This window comes from Zea mays, chromosome 7, assembly GCF_902167145.1.
Source record: "Zea mays cultivar B73 chromosome 7, Zm-B73-REFERENCE-NAM-5.0, whole genome shotgun sequence".
NCBI classification, from domain to species: Eukaryota; Viridiplantae; Streptophyta; class Magnoliopsida; order Poales; family Poaceae; genus Zea; species Zea mays.
The window spans coordinates 174,393,136-174,415,933 of record NC_050102.1 but is presented as its reverse complement, the minus strand read 5'-3'; positions in this window follow the sequence as shown (position 1 = coordinate 174,415,933).

The window sequence follows — 22,798 nt, the reverse complement described above, 5'->3', positions numbered from 1 at the left end:
AAGTTATGAATCATATATTACCAATCATTATATTAAACCTACAATTAATTATGATGCACAAGATCTTTTATATATATATATATATATATATATATATATATATATATATATATATATATATATATATATATATATATATATATATATATATATATATATATATATATATATATATATATATATATATATAGTCTACACAGAATAAATATGTGTATACCGCAGCTTTGGACGGGGCCATGGGTCCTGCCGGGCCCCCTTGGCTCCGCCCCTTACTGTGGTAGTTGTAGTTCAGGTTCTTCGCTGGTCGCTGCCGGTCGGTCGGTCGGTCGGTCGCCGCGAACACGAACCGGTCCTGGTGGTGTCTCGTGGCTGCTACTAATCTACTGCTCCATCTGTTCATCTCTGCTGCAGTCAAATGGGATCATCAGCAGACGTTGGCGGAGGGTTAGGTTTAGGGTATTTTAATCCGCAAGTGACGATGGCCGAGAGATTGCTTCTCCTCGCCAGCACGATATTTTCACGAGTATTTATTAGGGGCGTGTAAACAGCTGATGCTGAGCTGATATGTTTAAGTACAGGGGCGTCATCGATCTCCCCGTGCAGTGCATGGCCAGGCTTCACCTGCAAGGCTGCAACGACGTGCATGCATGCGTTGGACTCGTTTTTCTCCGGCAGGTGGAGTTGGAGAGAGAGAGCGAGGGGTCTCTAATGACTAATGGCAGTCGATCCTTTGTTCATGCACGCCATGCGTGCCTTGAGAGAAATAATCCTTGCATCCCTTTTGACTTCTGCAGTGTTTGTTGTTGCGATGGGGTTAGAAAAATCGACCCGGCCAGCCGTGATCGATTCTGCAGCTTCGTTCGAGATAGATCGACTAGTACTTTTTTTTTACCAAAACATGTTTAACTTCAAAATTTTATAATTTCGTCGCTTTTATTAATAAGAAAGTTCGGGTTGTTTCGATGGTGCACCTTTTGTCCTTTTTTGTGTGTCACTACACGACGGTTGATCTTTAGCGACCCTTATTAGGTATCAACTGTTGGTTGCTAAAGGTTAGGGACCGACGGTCAGTCGCTAAATTCTTTTGTAGCAACGGTCGGTTGGTCGTTAAAAGTCTAGAAATTTAACAACTTATGGTTGGTCGCTATAGATGTCGTCGGGGACTAGCGGTGGGTCGCTATAGAGCAAGGATCACTATCAACTCTTATAGCCTGAACGTACCTGTAGATGTTAGTGACTAAAAATTAATTAAAACAAGTAAACATTGATCGCTAAATTGCATGGTGATTTATTTCTTTTTAATATTGCTTGTATGTTTATTTCATGGTTTGTGAATGATATTATAATTGTGATATTAAAACAAGTAAACATTGATTGCTATCTGTAAATGGTCTAATTGTGAATGATATTATAATTGTGATGCTTTTGTGAATATATAATTGTGGTGCTTTTGTGTTTATGTGATGGATCTATGACTATGGTATACTGATTAACTGTGTATGTCTTTATGATTTGTGTATAAAAATATGTGATTTGTGGTGCTTAATTAAATGTATATTTGTCGGGGACCATAATTAGGGGTACCCTCAAGACGCCTAATTCTCAGCTGGTAACCCCCATCAGCATAAAGCTGCAAAGGCCTGATGGGCACGATTAAGTCAGGGATCAGTCCACACGAGTGACTCGATCGCGCTTCACCCGAGCCTAGCCTCGGCCGAAGGCAGCCGACCTCGAGAGACTTCCGTCTCGCCCGAGGCCCCCCTTTTTATGGCGGACACATCACCGGCTTGCCCAAGGCCTTGGCTTCGCTCAGAAGCAACCTTGACTAAATCACCACACCGACTGACCAAATTGCAGGGGCATTTAACGCAAAGGTGGCCTGACACCTCTATCCTGACACGCGCCCCCGGCAGAGCCGAGGTGACCGCCGTCACTCCACCGCTCCACTGGCCAGTCTGACAGAAGGACAGCGCCGCCTGCGCCACTCCGACTGCAGTGCCACTCGACAGAGTGAGTCTGACAGGCAATTAGGCCTTGCCAAAGGCGCCACGGCGAACTCCGCTCCGCCCGACCCCAGGGCTCGGACTCGGGCTAGGACCCGGAAGACGGCGAACTCCGCTCCGCCCGACCCCAGGGCTCGGACTCGGGCTAGGACCCGGAAGACGGCGAACTCCGCTCCGCCCGACCCCAGGGCTCGGACTCGGGCTAGGACCCGGAAGACGGCGAACTCCGCTCCGCCCGACCCCAGGGCTCGGACTCGGGCTAAGACCCGGAAGACGGCGAACTCCGCTCCGCCCGACCCCAGGGCTCGGACTCAGGCTAAGACCCGGAAGACGGCGAACTCCACTCCGCCCGACTCCAGGGCTCGGACTCGGGCTAAGACCCGGAAGACGGCGAACTCCGCTCCGCCCGACCCCAGGGCTCGGACTCGGGCTAAGACCCGGAAGACGGCGAACTCCGCTCCGCCCGACCCCAGGGCTCGGACTCAGGCTAAGACCCGGAAGACGACGAAACTCCGCCTCGCCCGACCCCAGGGCTCGGACTCCGCCCTGGCCTCGGCCGGACGACTTCCGCCTCGCCCGACCCCCTGGCTCAGGCTCGGCCACGGCAACTGAAGGCAAGACTCAACCTCGGCTTCGGAGGAAACCCCACGTCGCCCTGCCTAGAGCACAGACCGCCACGTCAACAGGAAACGTCATCATCGCCCTACCCCGAATCGACTCGGGTCATGGAGAACAAGACCGGCGTCTCGTCCGGCCAGCTCCGCCAGAGGGGCAATGATGGCGCTCCACGAGCTCTATGACGACGGCGGCCCCCAGCTCTCTTACGGCAGCAGGACAACGTCAGCAGGGACTCAACCGCTCCAACAGCTGTCCCTCCATCAGGCTCCGCCGCACCACCGATAGCCACGACATCACGCCAGCAGGATGCCCAGATCTCTCCGGCTGCCACATCGGCATGTACCTAGGGCACTAGCTCTCCCTCCGCTAGACACGTAGCACTCTGCTACATCCCCATTGTACACCTGGGTCCTCTCCTTACGACTATAAAAGGAAGGACCAGGGCCTTCTCAGAGAAGGTTGGCCGCGCGGGACCGAGGACGGGACAGGCGCTCTCTTGGGGCCGCTCGCTTCCCTCACCCGCGTGGACGCTTGTAACCCCCCTACTGCAAGCGCACCTGACCTGGGCGCGGGACGAACACGAAGGCCGCGGGACTTCCACCTCTCTCACGCTCGGCTCCGGCCGCCTCGCCTCTCCCCCCTCCGCGCTCGCCCACGCGCTCGACCCATCTGGGCTGGGGCACGCAGCACACTCACTCGTCGGCTTAGGGACCCCCCTGTCTCGAAACGCCGACAGTTGGCGCGCCAGGTAGGGGCCTGCTGCGTGCTGACGAATAGCTCCCCGTCAAGCTCCAGATGGGCAGTCTCCAGCAACCTCTCCGGCCCGGGACGGTGCTTCGTTTCGGGGCTCTCGAGTTCATGTCCTTCGACGGCAGCTACGACATGATACTTCTTCAACCGCCGTGCGACCACGACAATGGCGGCCGACAACCCGCCCGCCGGCGGCGGAATCGACGGCGTCTACCCCGCGTGGTGGAAAAGCAACATTCGGGCTCGCTCCGTTCTCTCCCCCGCCAACGGAGGAGGAGGCGGGGCCGTCAAGGCCAGACGGGAGGCCGCGCTTCGCCGGCCGTCAAGCGAATCGACGCCCCCGACGCCCCGACGGAAGGCACGCCGGACATCGACCTCGCGTTCAAGACGGAGGCAAGCGCCGTCCCCCCGCGGCACGACGACCCCGAGCAAGAAGACGACGCCGGCGCGCTCGCGGAAAGCCTGCAGGACGTCGCCCTCGAACCAGAGATGACGGCGCAACCAGACCCCGATGTGACTACGTCGCTCCTCGTCGACCAAAAGGTAACGACTAACTCCCATCTTGCGTCATTTCGACTCGGCCTCAACCCGCCAAACGACCTCGTTTTGGCGGGCGCCCTCATTGAGGCGAGTGCAACCCCACTGAGGTTCTGTATGCGATCGCCTTGGGACCGACTGACGGACGTCTCGACCTACGGGCCCTCTGGGTCCGAGGAAGATGACGATCCCAGCATCGGTTGGGATTTCTCCGGACTTGGCAACCCCAGTGCCGTGCGGGACTTCATGGCCGCATGTGACTACTGTCTGTCCGACTGTTCCGATGCAAGCCGCAGCCTTGGCGACGAGAGCTGCGGCCCAAGCCGCGAATGTTTCCACATCGAGCTAGGGAATCCCACCGAAGGCAACCATCTTGGCATGCCGGAGGATGGTGATCTCCCTAGGCCGGTGCCTCGCGCCGACATCCCACGGGAGCTAGTTGTGGTCCCCGCTCCGGCGGGGGGTTACGACCCACAACTCGAGCAAGTCCGCGAGGCGCAGGCCAGGCTCAACGAGGGAACGGGAGCGCTTGAGCCGATCCGTCGGGACGTCGGACAGGCATGGGTGGGCCAACCCCTGGCCGGAGAAATACGTCATCTGCCCCAAGGTCTCCAGCACCGCGTCGCCAACGACGTCAGGATCAGGCCGCCGCCCGCATCCAGCGGGGTCGGTCAGAACCTGGCAACCGCAGCAATGCTCATCCGCGCGATGCCGGAGCCGTCAACCACCGAGGGTCGGCGGATCCAGGGAGAACTCAAGAATCTCCTGGAAGGCGCCGCGGCCCGGCGGGCCGAGAGCACTGCATCCCGAAGGCAAGGATATCCCTCGGAACCTCATGCCGCGACTTCCCGATTCATGCGGGAAGCCTCGGTCTACACCGGGCGCACGCGCAACACCGCGCCTGCGGCCCCGGGCCACCTCGGCAACGAGCACCATCGACGCGACCGTCGGGCTCACCTCGACGAAAGGGTGCGCCGAGGCTATCACCCCAGGCGTGGGGGACGTTACGACAGCGGGGAGGATCGGAGTCCTTCGCCCGAACCACCCGGTCCGCAGGCTTTCAGTCGGGCCATCCGACGGGCGCCATTCCCGACCCGGTTCCGACCCCCGACTACTATCGTAAAGTACTCGGGGGAAACGAGACCGGAGCTGTGGCTCGCGGACTACCGCCTTGCCTGCCAGCTGGGTGGAACGGACGACGACAACCTCATCATCCGCAACCTCCCCCTGTTCCTCTCCGACACTGCCCGTGCCTGGTTGGAGCACCTGCCTCCGGGGCAGATTTCCAACTGGGACGACTTGGTCCAAGCCTTCGCTGGCAATTTCCAGGGCACATACGTGCGCCCCGGGAATTCCTGGGACCTTCGAAGCTGCCGGCAACAGCCGGGGGAGTCGCTCCGGGACTACATCCGGCGATTCTCGAAGCAGCGCACCGAGCTGCCCAACATCACCGACTCGGATGTCATCGGCGCGTTCCTCGCCGGCACCACTTACCGCGACCTGGTGAGCAAGCTGGGTCGCAAAACCCCCACCAGGGCGAGCGAGCTGATGGACATCGCCACCAAGTTCGCCTCCGGCCAGGAGGCGGTCGAGGCTATCTTCCGAAAGGACAAGCAGCCCCAGGGCCGCCCGTCGGAAGAAGCTCCCGAGATGTCTGCTCCGCGCGGCGCCAAGAAGAAAGGCAAGAAGAAGTCGCAATCGAAACGCGACGCCGCAGACGCGGACCTTGTCGCCGCCGCCGAGTATAAGAACCCTCGGAAGCCCCCCGGAGGTGCAAACCTCTTCGACAAGATGCTCAAGGAGCCGTGCCCCTACCATCAGGGGCCCGTCAAGCACACCCTCGAGGAGTGTGTTATGCTTCGGCGTCATTTCCACAGGGCCGGGCCACCCGCCGAGGGTGGCAGGGCCCGCGACGACGACAAGAACGAAGATCACCAAGCAGGAGAATTCCCCGAGGTCCGCGACTGCTTCATGATCTACGGAGGGCATGCGGCGAATGCCTCGGCTCGGCACCGCAAGCAAGAGCGCCGGGAGGTCTGCTCGGTGAAGGTGGTGGCGCCAGTCTACCTAGACTGGTCCGACAAGCCCATCACTTTCGACCGAGCCGACCACCCCGACCATGTGCCGAGCCCGGGGAAATACCCGCTCGTCGTCGACCCCGTTGTCGGCGATGTCAGGCTCACCAAGGTCCTGATGGACGGGGGCAACTGCCTCAACATCATCTACGCCGAGACCCTCAAGCTCCTGCGCGTCGATCCGTCCACCGTCCGAGCAGGCGCTGCGCCCTTCCACGGGATCATCCCTGGGAAGCGCGTCCAGCCCCTCGGGCGACTCGACCTCCCAGTCTGCTTCGGGACACCCTCCAACTTCCGAAGGGAGACCCTGACGTTCGAAGTGGTCGGGTTCCGAGGAACCTACCACGCCGTGTTAGGGAGGCCATGCTACGCGAAGTTCATGGCCGTCCCCAACTACACCTACCTGAAGCTCAAGATGCCGGGCCCCAACGGGGTCATCACCGTCGGCCCCACGTACAAACACGCGTTCGAATGCGACGTGGAGTGCGTGGAGTACGCCGAGGCCCTCGCCGAGTCCGAGGCCCTCATCGCCGACCTGGAGAACCTCTCCAAGGAGGTCCCAGACGTGAAGCGCCATGCCGGCAACTTCGAGCCAGCGGAGACGGTCAAGGCCGTCCCCCTCGACCCCAGTGGCGACACCACCGAGCAGATCCGGATCGGTCCCGGGCTCGACCCCAAATAGGAAGCAGTGCTCGTCGACTTCCTCCGCGCAAAACGCCGACGTCTTTGCGTGGAGTCCCTCGGACACGCCTGGCATGCCGAGGGATGCCGCCGAACACTCGCTGGATATTTGGGCCGGGGCCCGACTCGTCAGGCAGCCTCTGCGCCTTGATCATCAAGGAAGGGTCGGCCTCGCCATAGCGGGGCCCGACCCTCCCTCGGGGGCTAAAAAGGGGGAACCCCTCTGCGTCGAGATCGAACCCCTCGGCGTCGAGATCTTTTTAATCAAAAAAAAAGAGGGGGAGCCTCTTGCGTCCTCCCAGCTACGTTCTCCTGGCTATGTTAGAAGCCGGGTCTCGAGGAGCGAACGCGGGTTCATGAAAATGGCAAGGCCGATTGAGCCGAGGAACTCCCGTACCTCCGGGTTAGGGATACCTCACTCATCACCTGCCGCGGAGAATGGCCCAACTCGAGAAGCCACTCTATTATCGACGAGCTAGGACGAACACGCAGACGGAAAGAGAGGAGAGTACGACTCCATGCAAGAAAGACAAAAGTGTTCAGGCCTCAGCGGCCGTGGTAAGACACACGTTCAACAAGAAACTGTTCAAACGAGAATCAGGTGCCGCCTTGGGAAGGAGCCGCGCCTTCAACTACACCCCCGCCATCGGTGAGATCCATCTCGGCCTCCGGTGACATCGCAGGAGGAAGGACCTCCGCCTCAAAGGTGGTCGCCAGCACCGCGCTTGGGCCAGCGGCAACCGCGTCAAGCCGCTGCACCTCCGCCAAAGCAGCATCGTCTTCGTCAGGAAGGCAGTACCCCTCACTAACCCGCTCCAGATCCACAACGTAGTGAGAGGCGAGCACGGCGAAGGCCCGCCTGACGCCGTGGTGTAGCGCTTCGCGGACTCTGCCGCGGGCGTGACCACTCAAGGCCCGAAGGCGACTCTGAGGGGAGCTTCCTGAAGGGACGTCATCAGAGCCGAGGGCACGGTAAAAGTCCGAGACGGCCTCGGACATGACCGCGAGGTCCGCCTCCCTCTGCTCAGCGGCTCCGGCAAGCGCCTCAGCAAGCGCCTTGGCGGACTCATCAAGGGCGGACTCAAGCTCTGCAAATAGCCAGGAGAGATACCTCAAGTACAAGCAAGGGAAACGGACAAGAAAAAGAACTAGGGAGGACCGAGACGTACTCCCGGCTCGGGCACGATGCTCCGAGGCCGCGACTTGGGTTGCAGCTAAGTCGGCCGCAAGGGTCTCGGCTCGGCTTTCGGCCTCGGCAGCCCGGTCTTGAAGCCGGTTCCATTCCTCGACGACCCGGACGAGCTCCGATCGCTGCTGTTGCGCCTCCGCACGCGCCGCTGCCGCCTCGGCTCTCAGGTCGGCGCATAACAGCTGGAGATCCGCCACCTTGGCATCTTGCTGAGAAAGGCGCGTGGTAGCCCCGGCAAGCGAAGACCTCAGGGATCGCAGTGAGCCCCAGACATCAACCTCACGGCGGATGAATGACGACTTAGCGGCTGTAACACCCACTTTGTAATTTGCTAGAAATAATACCAATAGAGAAACAATTTCTCCTTATGTGAGTTTAACCTTAGTGCATCATCACATGCGAACACTTTATGTAAAAAAAACAAATAATTAATAACAAAAAAAAAGCCACTAAAATGTTTATCATGCTGGTTTTTCATTTTGGTTGCATCTTGTGATAGTATACAAAAAAATCATATGAAAAGAAATATATTAATACCAAAAAAGGGGTATTTAAGCTTTAAAAGGGAGTTATTGAAAATTGGGAAAAGAGAAAACACCACTAAACAAATAAGGTAGAATAAAATATATAAATATAAAAAGTACTTTTATACTCCAAAAAAATTTGAACTTGGTACACTTTATCATTGATGGATCTCAGGACCAAATTCGAATTCAAATTTGAAATCTAAAAACAAAAAGGGGGAAAAGGAACCAGAAAAGAATAAAGGAAAAAGAGAAATCGTGCTCCTGGGCCGCTCCTGCTCCATTTCAGCCCATTTGGCTTCTGTCCCCGCGTAGCCCAATTCCCATCCTGCGCCCTCTCACCCTGCCACTGGCGCGTGGGCCCGCTTCGCCAGACTTGCGCCCGTATCCGTCGCGCCGACGTGTGGACCCCGATGGTCAGCGCCGGGCACGCGCACTAGCCACTTCCGTGTGGGCCCCTAACGACAGCTCTATCCCTTCCCCTTTCTTCGCAGCGTCCGCGTGACTCGGGCGAGCTCCAGACTCCGCGCGCCGCCGGGACCTTGACTGCGCTTCGGCAGATAGGGTCGCTCGGGCAATGGTGCCACGACCGGTTCTGGCGGACTTTCGTTGACCACCCCGGGCTCACGTACTCATAGGAACGCGGCCTCGCGCGCATGGCGGATTCGCAGTTTCCTCCGCGCAAGGCTCGGGCGTAGCGGGCGGCACTTCCATCACCGTGACCACCCGTTTGTGGCCATATAGGGCAGGGCAGAACCCCCTCATTCTCTACTTTTCTTTTCTGCTCACCTCGGACGCCAGAATATCGCCGCCAACGCCCTCGCACGGGCCGCCGCCAGAGAACCCATCCATGCCAAACACACCAGCCTCCGCGTGCGGTTGTGGGTGTGCGCTGGTGGACTAGGTAGCTGACCGCTCCCCCAATTCGAGCTGCGCACCTCTTGAGCTCGTGGAATTGCTCGCCGGTGGTCAATCAAGGGTGGAATCGCATCCTTTCCATGGTCGGGCGCCACCTCGTCTCGGACTGGCAAATGTGAGTTTCCCCTATGTTCGTCTCCCTCCTCTCTGCGTTTTGCTCCATCGAATTGATGTATAGGGTAGCGTATCGCGTGGGCGGGGTGCACGGCAATGGCGCCGCCGTGCCACAGCTTTGCGCCGCCGTGTTCCGTTGTGGGGAATTGGGGACGGTACTGGCGCCATAGGAAATGTGATGAACGACTGAGATCAAACAACGCGTAATGTTTTGGTTGTATTGATCTGTGACCGCTGGATGCCAATCCGATGGCCTAGGTTGGATTGGGGTAGGGATGTATCGGGGCCATCGAATCTTAATCCAACGGCTGCAGACACGTACCGATTATAATCGTGTCAATCTAATCTGGCACGTTGGCGCCAGATCGGACGGCTCAGATTGGAAGTTACCCCTTCGGCTAGCGTATTATGCAAAAGAAACCCTCTGTTACTTTAGTATCAACCCGCCGTCCATGGTCACTATACCCTGGGTCTTAGGAAACTTACTCTGAGACCCCTGTACTTTCCGGTAAATGAGGCGCAGTCCAGAACATAATAAAATCAGAGAAAATGATTATTAAATAGATTTTTAATAGAAAAATAATTGCTAGAACTTTATAAATTCATAGAAAATTCATACTAACTCCAAATTGAGCCATTCCACTTTCTAAAATTTTGTAATTTTATTATCTATCACCTAGAGCCTCTGTTATGTCATGAAAACAGTAAGAAATTTATTTAGCACTTAATCCTATTTAAAGCACATAAAACCTTTGAAAATCCATAACTTGAATTCTATAACTCCAAAAATTATGATTCCTGTTCCTAGAATTTTATTTTAACATGTAGAATATCTCTGTGTATTTTGTTTATATGTTTGGTGTAATGTTAATTTCTCTATATGCACTGTGCTTGTTTGTATTGTGGCGAGTAGAAGAGCCCGTTGCTGAGGATCCTGGTGAGCAGCAGGTTGAAGTAGCTGAGCAGGAGCTCATTGAAGGCAAGTTGTGCCCTTGACCACTTTTTACCCAATAATGTTCTTTAATATCACTTATCCATGCATAGGTTAATTTTGATGGGACCCAATAGGTCACCCTAGATTGTTTATCTCATTACCTTGTTTACCCCTGAATCACTTGGGTAGTTTGCTATTGCTTTATATGGTTTTGGGATAATCATTTATCACCTCTATGTTCCAATTCTTGTTGTTATTCTGTTTATGTTCATGTTGTTATTGATAGTCGCCTAGAGGGGGGGTGAATAGGGCGAAACTGAAATTTACAAATATAAACACAACTACAAGCCGGGTTAGCGTTAGAAATATAAACGAGTCCGCGAGAGAGGGCGCAAAACAAATCGCAAGCAAATAATGAAGTGTGACACACGGATTTGTTTTACCGAGGTTCGGTTCTCTCAAACCTACTCCCCGTTGAGGAGGCCACAAAGGCCGGGTCTCTTTCAACCCTTCCCTCTCTCAAACGGTCCCTCGGACCGAGTGAGCTTCTCTTCTCAAATCAAAGCCGGGAACAAAACTTCCCCGCAAGGGCCACCACACAATTGGTGCCTCTTGCCTTGATTACAATGGAGTTTTGATCACAAGAACAAGTGAGAAAGAAAAGAAGCAATCCAAGCGCAAGAGCTCAAATGAACACGGCAAATCACTCTCTCTAGTCACTAGGGTTTTGTGTGGAATTGGAGAGGATTTGATCTCTTTGAATGTGTCTAGAATTGAATGCCTAGAGCTCTTGTAGTAGTTGAGAAGTGGAAAACTTGGATGCAATGAATGGTGGGGTGGTTGGGGTATTTATAGCCCCAACCACCAAAAGTGACCGTTGCTGGCAGCCTCTGTTCGATGGCGCACCGGACAGTCCGGTGCACACCGGACAGTCTGGTGCCTCTGCCACGTCACCATTGCCGTTGGATTCTGACCGTTGAAGCTTCTGACTTGTGGGCCTGCCGAGGTGTCCGGTGCACACCGGACATGCACTGTTTGATGTCCGGTGCACCGGTATGGGCAGCCCTGACGTCTGCGCGCGCTGCGCGCGCATTTAATGCTGCGCAGGGAGCCGTTGGCGCCGCAGAGAGCCGTTGCTCCGCTGGCACACCGGACAGTCCGGTGCACACCGGACAGTCCGGTGAATTATAGCGGAGCGGCTGTCGTGAAAACCCGAGGATGACGAGTTCCGGAGGCCGCGGTTCGTTGGCGCACCGGACATGTCCGGTGCACACCGGACAGTCCGGTGAATTATAGCGCGCCGGCCTCCGCGAATTCCCGAGGGCGAAGGGTTGAAGTCGAAGTCCTCTGGCGAAGGGTAGAAAACGAAGTCTACGGGCGCACCGGACACTGTCCGGTGCACACCGGACAGTCCGGTGCCTCCAGCCAGAGGTGCCCTCGGTTGCCTTATTGCTCCTTTGTTGAATCCAACACTTGGTCTTTTTATTGGCTAGATGTGAACCTTTTGCACCTGTATAACTTATACACTAGAGCAAACTAGTCAGTCCAATATTTGTGTTGGGCAATTCAACCACCAAAATTATTTAGGAACTAGGTGTAAGCCTAATTCCCTTTCAATCTCCCCCTTTTTGGTGATTGATGCCAACACAAACCAAAGCAAATATAGAAGTGCATAATTGAACTAGTTTACATAATGTAAGTGCAAAGGTTACTTGGAATTGAGCCAATATAACTACTTACAAGATATGCAAGGAATGTTTCTTTCTTATATAACATTTTGGACCACGTTTGCACCACATGTTTTGTTTTTGCAAATTCTTTTTGTAAATCCATTTCAAAGATCTTTTGCAAATAGTCAAAGGTACATGAATAAGAGTTTGCAAAGCATTTTCAAGATTTGAAATTGTCTCCCCCTATTTCAAATGCTTTTCCTTTGACTAAACAAAACTCCCCCTAAAAGAGATCCACCTCTTAGTGTTCAAGAGGGTTTTGATATACCATTTTTGAAATACTACTTTCTCCCCCTTTTTAACACAATAGGATACCAAATGATAAAGACTTTTGGAAAGCACTAAGTTTTTGAATTTGGTGGTGGTGGTGCGGTCCTTTTGCTTTGGGCTCATTTCTCCCCCTTTTTGGCATGAATCGCCAAAAACGGAATCATTAGAGCCCTCTAAGTAAGTTCCTCCCCTTTGGTCATAAGTAAATGAGTTAAGATTATACCAAAGACGAGGTCCGGTCCTTTTGCTTTTGAGCTTTTACTCTCTCCTCCAAGGATGAAGTCCTTTTCTTTGATGCTCATTTCTCCCCAAGGAATAGAGAGTTGCTCGGAGTGATGGCGAAGCATGAGTTACGGAGTGGAAGCCTTTGTCTTCGCCGAAGACTCCAATTCCCTTTCAATATACCTATGACTTGGTTTGAAATAGACTTGAAAACCCATTAGTCATAGCATATAAAGGAGATATGATCAAAGGTATTCAAATGAGCTATGTGTGCAAGCTTAGCAAAAGAAATTTCTAGAATCAAGAATATTGAGCTCATGCCTAAGTCTGGTAAAAGATTGTTCGTCAAGTGGCTTGGTAAAGATATCGGCTAATTGATCTTTAGTATTAATGTAAGAAATCTCGATATCCCCCTTTTGTTGGTGATCCCTAAGAAAATGATACCGAATGGCTATGTGCTTAGTGCGGCTATGCTCGACGGGATTGTCGGCCATTTTAATTGCACTCTCATTATCACATAGCAAAGGGACTTTGGTTAATTTGTAACCGTAGTCCCGCAGGGTTTGCCTCATCCAAAGCAATTGCGCGCAACAATGTCCTGCGGCAATGTACTCGGCTTCGGCGGTGGAAAGAGCGACCGAATTTTGCTTCTTTGAAGCCCAAGACACCAAGGATCTTCCCAAGAACTGGCAAGTCCCCGATGTGCTCTTCCTATTGATTTTGCACCCCGCCCAATCGGCATCCGAATAACCAAGTAAATCAAATGTGGATCCCCGAGGGTACCAAAGCCCAAACTTAGGGGTATAAGCCAAATATCTCAAGATTCGTTTTACGGCCGTAAGGTGGGATTCCTTAGGGTCGGATTGGAATCTTGCACACATGCAAACGGAAAGCATAATGTCCGGTCGAGATGCACATAAATAAAGCAATGAACCAATCATCGACCGGTATACCTTTTGATCCACGGACTTACCTCCCGTGTCGAGGTCGAGATGCCCATTAGTTCCCATGGGTGTCTTGATGGGTTTGGCATCCTTCATCCCAAACTTAGCAAGAATGTCTTGAGTGTACTTCGTTTGGCTAATGAAGGTGCCCTCTTGGAGTTGCTTGACTTGGAATCCTAGAAAATACTTCAACTCCCCCATCATCGACATCTCGAATTTCTGTGTCATGATCCTACTAAACTCTTCACATGTAGACTCGTTAGTAGACCCAAATATAATATCATCAACATAAATTTGGCATACAAACAAGTTATTTTCAAGAGTTTTAGTAAAGAGTGTAGGATCAGCCTTGCCGACTTTGAAGCCATTAGCAATAAGGAAATCTCTTAGGCATTCATACCATGCTCTTGGGGCTTGCTTGAGCCCATAAAGCGCCTTAGAGAGCCTATAGACATGGTTAGGGTACTCACTGTCTTCAAAGCCGGGAGGTTGCTCAACATAGACCTCTTCCTTGATTGGTCCGTTGAGGAAGGCACTTTTCACGTCCATTTGATAGAGCTTAAAGCCATGGTAAGTAGCATAGGCTAATAATATGCGAATTGACTCAAGCCTAGCTACGGGTGCATAGGTTTCACCGAAATCCAAACCTTCGACTTGTGAATACCCCTTGGCCACGAGTCGAGCTTTGTTCCTTGTCACCGCACCATGCTCATCTTGCTTGTTGCGGAAGACCCACTTGGTTCCTACAACATTTTGATTAGGACGTGGAACCAAATGCCATACCTCATTCCTTGTGAAATTGTTGAGCTCCTCTTGCATCGCCATCACCCAATCCGAATCTTGAAGTGCTTCCTCTACCCTGTGTGGCTCAATAGAGGAAACAAAAGAGTAATGTTCACAAAAATGTGCAACCCGAGATCGAGTAGTTACCCCCTTATGAATGTCGCCGAGGATGGTGTCGACGGGGTGATCTCGTTGTATTGCTTGGTGGACTCTTGGGTGTGGCGGTCTTGGTTCTTCCTCATCCTCCTTTTCTTGATCATTTGCATCTCCCCCTTGATCATTGCCATTATCTTGAGGTGGCTCATCTTCTTGATTTTGCCCTTCATCAACTTGAGCCTCATCCTCATTTTGAGTTGGTGGAGATGCTTGCATGGAGGATGATGGTTGATCTTGTTCATTTGGAGGCTCTTCGGATTCCCTAGGACACACATCCCCAATGGACATGTTCCTAAGCGCTATGCATGGAGCCTGTTCTTCACCTACTTCATCAAGATCAACTTGCTCTACTTGAGAGCCGTTAGTTTCATCAAACACAACGTCACATGAGACTTCAACTAGTCCAGTGGACTTGTTAAAGACCCTATATGCCCTTGTGTTTGAGTCATAACCAAGTAAAAAGCCTTCTACAGTTTTAGGAGCAAATTTAGATTTTCTACCTCTTTTAATAAGAATGAAGCATTTGCTACCAAAAACTCTAAAATATGAAATGTTGGGCTTTTTACCGGTTAGGAGTTCATATGATGTCTTCTTGAGGATTCGGTGAAGATATAACCGGTTGATGGCGTAGCAGGCGGTGTTGACCGCTTCGGCCCAAAACCGGTCCGGTGTCTTGTACTCATCAAGCATGGTTCTTGCCATGTCCAATAGGGTTCGATTCTTCCTCTCCACTACACCATTTTGTTGTGGCGTGTAGGGAGAGGAGAACTCATGCTTGATGCCCTCCTCCTCAAGGAAGCCTTCAATTTGAGAGTTCTTGAACTCCGTCCCGTTGTCGCTTCTTATTTTCTTGATCCTTAAGCCGAACTCATTTTGAGCTCGTCTCAAGAATCCCTTTAAGGTCTTTTGGGTTTGAGATTTTTCCTGTAAAAAGAATACCCAAGTGAAGCGAGAATAATCATCCACAATAACAAGACAATACTTACTCCCGCCGATGCTTATGTAAGCAATCGGGCCGAATAGATCCATGTGGAGTAGCTCAAGCGGCCTGTCGGTCGTCATGATGTTCTTGTGTGGGCGATGGACTCCAACTTGCTTCCCCGCCTGGCATGCGCTACAAATCCTGTCTTTCTCAAAATGAACATTTGTTAATCCTAAAATGTGCTCTCCCTTTAGAAGCTTGTGAAGATTCTTCATCCCAACATGGGCTAGTCGGCGATGCCAGAGCCAACCCATGTTAGTCTTAGCAATTAAGCATGTGTCGAGTTCAGCTCTATTAAAATCCACTAAGTATAGCTGACCCTCTAACACACCCTTAAATGCTATTGAATCATCACTTCTTCTAAAGACAGTGACACCTATATCAGTAAAAAGACAGTTGTAGCCCATTTGACATAATTGGGAAACAGAAAGCAAGTTGTAATCTAATGAATCAACAAGAAAAACATTGGAAATGGAATGGTCAGGTGAAATAGCAATTTTACCCAAACCTTTGACCAACCCTTGATTTCCATCCCCGAATGTGATAGCTCGTTGGGGATCTTTGTTTTTCTCATATGAGGAGAACATCCTTTTCTCCCCGGTCATGTGGTTTGTGCACCCGCTGTCGAGTATCCAACTTGAGCCCCCGGATGCATAAACCTACAAAACAAATTTAGTTCTTGACTTTAGGTACCCAAACTGTTTTGGGTCCTTTGGCATTAGATACAAGAACTTTGGGTACCCAAACACAAGCCTTGGAGCCCTTGTGTTTGCCCCCAACAAACTTGGCAACGACCTTGCCGGATTTGTTAGTCAAAACATAAGATGCATCAAAAGTCTTAAATGAAATGCTATGTTCATTTGATGCATTAGGAATTTTCTTCTTAGGCAACTTGGCACGGGTTGGTTGCCTAGAACTAGATGTCTCACCCTTATACATGAAAGCATGATTGGGGCCAGAGTGAGACTTCCTAGAGTGAATTCTCCTAATTTTGCTCTCAGGATAACCGGCAGGGTACAAAATGTAACCCTCGTTATCCTGAGGCATGGGAGCTTTGCCCTTAACAAAGTTAGACAAATTTTTAGGAGGGGCATTAAGTTTGACATTGTCTCCCCTTTGGAAGCCAATGCCATCCTTGATGCCAGGGCGTCTCCCATTATAGAGCATACTTCTAGCAAATTTAAATTTTTCATTTTCTAAGTTATGCTCGGCAATTTTAGCATCTAGTTTTGCTATATGATCATTTTGTTGTTTAATTAAAGCCATATGATCATGAATAGCATCAATATCAACATTTCTACATCTAGTACAAATAGATACATGCTCAACAATAGATGTAGATGGTTTGCAAGAATTAAGTTCAACAATCTTAGCATGAAGAATATCATTTTTATCTCTAAGATTGGCAATGGTAACTTTGCAAATATCAAAATCTTTAGCCTTAGCAATCAAACCTTCATTCTCTAATCTAAGGCTAGCAAGGGAAATGTTTAATTCTTCAATCCTAGCAAGCAAATCATCATTATTATCTCTAGGATTGGGAATTGAAACATTACAAACATGAGAATCAACCTTAGCATTTAAACTAGTATTTTCATTTCTAAGGTTGTCAATCATCTCACGGCAAGTGCTTAGCTCACTAGATAATTTTTCACATTTTTCTACCTCTAGAGCATAAGCCTTTTTAACCTTAACATGTTTCTTGTTTTCTTTAATTAGACAATCCTCTTGGGAGTCCAAAAGGTCATCCTTTTCATGAATAGCACTAACTAATTCATTTAATTTTTCTTTTTGAGCTATGTTGAGGTTAGCAAAAAGGGAACGCAAATTATCCTCCTCATCACTAGCATTATCATCACTAGAAGATTCATATTTAGTGGAGGAGTTGGATTTAACCTTCTTCTTTTTGCCGTCCTTTGCCATGAGGCACTTGTGGCCGACGTTGGGGAAGAGGAGTCCCTTGGTGACGGCGATGTTGGCGGCGTCCTCGTCGTTGGAGGAGTCGCTTGAGCTTTCGTCGGAATCCCATTCCCGACAAACATGGGCATCGCCGCCCTTCTTCTTGTAGTATCTTTTCTTTTCCTTTCTTCTCCCCTTCTTGTCGTCGCCTCGGTCACTGTCACTAGATATAGGACATTTAGCAATAAAATGACCGGGCTTACCACACTTGTAGCAAACCTTCTTGGAGCGGGACTTGTAGTCTTTCCCCCTCCTTTGTTTGAGGATTTGGCGGAAGCTCTTGATGACGAGCGCCATTTCCTCGTTGTCGAGCTTGGAGGCGTCGATTGGTTGTCGACTTGGTGTAGCCTCCTCCTTCTTCTCCTCCGTTGCCTTGAATGCAACGGGTTGGGCTTCTGATGAGTCGCCAAGCTCGTTGATTTTCCTCGAGCCTTCTATCATGCACTCAAAACTTACAAAATGCCCGATAACTTCCTCGGGGGTCATTTTAGTGTATCTAGGATTACCACGAATTAATTGAACTTGAGTGGGATTTAGAAAAATGAGAGATCTTAAAATAACATTTACCACTTCGTGGTCGTCCCACTTCTTGCTCCCGAGGTTGCGCACTTGGTTCACCAAAGTCTTGAGCCGGTTGTACATGTGTTGCGGCTCCTCTCCTTTGTGAAGCCGGAACCGACCGAGCTCCCCCTCGATCGTTTCCCGCTTGGTGATCTTGGTGAGCTCGTCTCCCTCGTGCGCGGTTTTGAGTACATCCCAAATCTCCTTGGCGCTCTTCAACCCTTGTACTTTGTTATACTCCTCTTTGCTTAAAGAGGCGAGGAGTATCGTCGTTGCTTGAGAGTTGAAGTGCTCGATTTGGGCCACCTCATCCTCATCATAGTTCTCATCCCCTACCGACGGTACCTGTGCACCAAACTCAACAACATCCCATATACTTTTGTGGAGCGAGATTAGATGAAATCGCATTAAATCGCTCCACCTAGCGTAATCTTCACCATCAAAAGTTGGTGGTTTGCCTAGTGGGACGGAAAGTAAAGGTGTATGTTTGGAAATGCGAGGGTAGCGTAGAGGGATCTTACTATACTTCTTGCGCTCTTGGCGCTTAGAAGTGACGGAGGGCGCATCGGAGTCGGAGGTCGATGTTGATGAAGTGTCGGTCTCGTAGTAGACCACCTTCCTCATCCTCTTGTGCTTGTCGCCTTTCCGATGCGGCTTGTGGGAAGAAGATTTTTCCTTCTTCTCTTTGTGGTGAGAAGAAGATTTCTTCTCCTTCCCTTTGTTGGAGGAGCTCTTCTTCTTCTCCCTCCTTTTGGTGCGGGACTCTTCCGATGAAGTGCTCCCGTAGCTTGTAGTGGGCTTTTTGCCGGTCTCCATCTCCTTCTTGGCGTGATCTCCCGACATCACTTCGAGCGGTTAGGCTCTAATGAAGCACCGGGCTCCGATACCAATTGATAGTCGCCTAGAGGGGGGGTGAATAGGGCGAAACTAAAATTTACAAATATAAACACAACTACAAGCCGGGTTAGCGTTAGAAATATAAACGAGTCCGCGAGAGAGGGCGCAAAACAAATCGCAAGCAAATAATGAAGTGTGACACACGGATTTGTTTTACCGAGGTTCGGTTCTCTCAAACCTACTCCCCGTTGAGGAGGCCACAAAGGCCGGGTCTCTTTCAACCCTTCCCTCTCTCAAACGGTCCCTCGGACCGAGTGAGCTTCTCTTCTCAAATCAAAGCCGGGAACAAAACTTCCCCGCAAGGGCCACCACACAATTGGTGCCTCTTGCCTTGATTACAATGGAGTTTTGATCACAAGAACAAGTGAGAAAGAAAAGAAGCAATCCAAGCGCAAGAGCTCAAATGAACACGGCAAATCACTCTCTCTAGTCACTAGGGTTTTGTGTGGAATTGGAGAGGATTTGATCTCTTTGAATGTGTCTAGAATTGAATGCCTAGAGCTCTTGTAGTAGTTGAGAAGTGGAAAACTTGGATGCAATGAATGGTGGGGTGGTTAGGGTATTTATAGCCCCAACCACCAAAAGTGACCGTTGCTGGCAGCCTCTGTTCGATGGCGCACCGGACAGTCCGGTGCACACCGGACAGTCCGGTGCCTCTGCCACGTCACCATTGCCGTTGGATTCTGACCGTTGAAGCTTCTGACTTGTGGGCCTGCCGAGGTGTCCGGTGCACACCGGACATGCACTGTTTGATGTCCGGTGCACCGGTATGGGCAGCCCTGACGTCTGCGCGCGCTGCGCGCGCATTTAATGCTGCGCAGGGAGCCGTTGGCGCCGCAGAGAGCCGTTGCTCCGCTGGCACACCGGACAGTCCGGTGCACACCGGACAGTCCGGTGAATTATAGCGGAGCGGCTGTCGTGAAAACCCGAGGATGACGAGTTCCGGAGGCCGCGGTTCGTTGGCGCACCGGACATGTCCGGTGCACACCGGACAGTCCGGTGAATTATAGCGCGCCGGCCTCCGCGAATTCCCGAGGGCGAAGGGTTGAAGTCGAAGTCCTCCGGCGAAGGGTAGAAAACGAAGTCTACGGGCGCACCGGACACTGTCCGGTGCACACCGGACAGTCCGGTGCCTCCAGCCAGAGGTGCCCTCGGTTGCCTTATTGCTCCTTTGTTGAATCCAACACTTGGTCTTTTTATTGGCTAGATGTGAACCTTTTGCACCTGTATAACTTATACACTAGAGCAAACTAGTCAGTCCAATATTTGTGTTGGGCAATTCAACCACCAAAATTATTTAGGAACTAGGTGTAAGCCTAATTCCCTTTCAGTTATCATTAATGTTAATTGGAACATAGAGCTTAACTTGAGAACCACGTGCCACCACAAGGGTTTAATGGGACGCCCTTGGCTGATTAACTAGGAAAGCTAGTGGAAGACTACCTTACCCGAAAGGGGCAAGGGCAGTAGGGGAGAGGTCAGTGCGGGGAGGTCCCTGGTTGATTTTGCTGCGATGGCGGTCAGCCAGGAACCCTTTACTGGATCTTCCTATAAACTGTAGCGGGTTTTCGGAAGCTAGTGGAACTTTGTAAAGGCCTCGTAGTGTTGCCCTGCCGCGCTTCCTAGGTAGAGGTGTATGGGATTCATGACCCCTTGGCAGATGGGTAACATGACTTGTGGGTAAAGGGTACAACCTCTGCAGAGTGTAAAACTGGTATACTAGCCGAGCTCACGGTCATGAGCAGCTCAGGACTCTCTGATGTTTAAATTATGGAACTTAAATTCAATTTTGTCATTTGCATTGCATGGGTTTGTTATTAATTTTGTTCTATTACTTTACTTATGGTTTGGTATTTACTTACACTTAGTAACTGCTAATAAAATTTTGACCAACTACTTAAAAGCAATGCTCAGCTTTAACCCCTATCATTGATCAGCCTTACACTTCACATGAGCTCCCACCTTTGGTGAGTTCGTGTCACATTATTCCCCACAACTTGTTGAGCGATGATCATGTGTGAGCTCACCCTTGCTGTCTCACACCCCCCCCCCACAGGAGATGATCAGGTGGTTCAGGAGGAGCCGCCTAACACTGAGGAGTTCGATCTGATCTAGGTGGCGTTTCCCAGTCGACATTGGCGCCGACGATCCTTAGTTCGTTTTATCTTTATTATGTTATTTTGTAATAAGTCTTCCGCTATGTAATAAATTCTCTGATGTTTTATGACATTTATCTCTATACACTCTGTTATTATATATGTTGTCTTCTTGGCGCATGTATGAGATGCACCTGGCTTTGTTCCTTAAAGCCGGGTGTTACAGAAGTGGTATCAGAGGAAATGTTGACTGTAGGACGGAACCTAGATAGACTGGACAAACCCTTACCTACTTATCTCATTCTGATTCATTCTACACTCACCTTACTCTGATTCTTTCTACACTTATCTTGACCCTGTCTCACCTTCTACTGTTCTACTCTGATCATTCTTACCTTTTTCTACTCTAAGACAAGAGGGATTTCACACCCTGGAATCCTATGACTATGATCTTTCTAAGAGATAGGGAACCTAAGACAAAAATTTAAAACTATTTTCTCTATTTAAATGTTGTTTGATTGTTCTGATGTTAAATGCTTGATTTGCTTCTTTGATTGATTGAAATAGTATAGTTGGGCATCTTAGCATGTTCCACCATAAGGTAATGTATTAGCTTTAGTGGATAACACACTAATCTACTTAACTAATAAATCCCCCATAGTAACATTCCTCGTAATTACTCGCCTTGTCTACAATTCTTCCTTTCTTACCCTATGTTTCTAACCCAGATGGGCTACCCCTATAGTGTTAGAAGAGAGCACTATAGACGTGATACTTGGTATGTCATGGCTAAGAAAGGCAAAGGCAGTATATACACTGTGCTAAGGGAACCGTAGAACTCACCAGTTCCAAAGGACAAGGATTTGAAGTTGAAGTTGCAGTAACTACCACCATCAGACTAGCGACATTCTTAGTAGATGAGAAGTTGGTGGGTGACAACATCCGTGCAGTTAGGGATTTTTCCGGGTGTCTTTCCAGAGGAGTTATTAGGGATGCCACCAGATAGGGAAGTTGAGTTTGTTATTGAGCTCTTACCTGGGACTACTACTACTCCCAAACGGTCATACAGGATGTCTATAGAAGAGTTAAAAGAACTTAAGAAGTAGTTAATAGAGTTACAAGAGGTTGGGTACATTTGTTTGGATTCTTCACCTTGTGGAGCGTCGGTTCTATTGGTATAGAAGAAAGAAGGATCGCAAGGGATGTGCGTGAATTATAGGACTCTTAATGATGTTACAGTGAAGAACAAGTATCCGTTGCCCCGTATTGAAGATTTATTTGATCAAATGAGAGGTGCAAGGGTATTTTCGAAGATTGATCTCCGATCGGGTTACCATCAGATGAGGATTAGACCATCGGATATTCCCAAGACGGCTTTCTCGACTAGATATGGATTATATGAGTTCACAGTTATGTCGTTTGGATTGACTAATGCACCAGCTTATTTTATGAACTTAATGAACAAGGTGTTTATGGAGTATTTGGACAGATTCGTCGTGGTATTCATCGACGATATTCTTATTTATTCTCAGAGTGATAGTGATCACGAGGAACATCTGAGGTTGGTGCTACAGAAGCTACGAGATAATCAACTCTATGCTAAGTTCAGCAAGTGCGAGTTTTGGATTAACAAGGTGCCATTCCTTGGTCATATTATTTCTAATGGAGGAATAGCTGTGGATCCTGCTAAAGTAAAGGAGATAATGGAGTGGAGAGTGCCCACTACAGTTACGGAGATTCGGAGTTTCTTGGGACTCGCAGGATATTATCGGAGATTTATTGAAGGTTTCTCTAAGATTGCCAAGCCTATGACCTCGCTTTTGGAGAAAGGAAGAGAGTTTAAGTGGGACGAGAA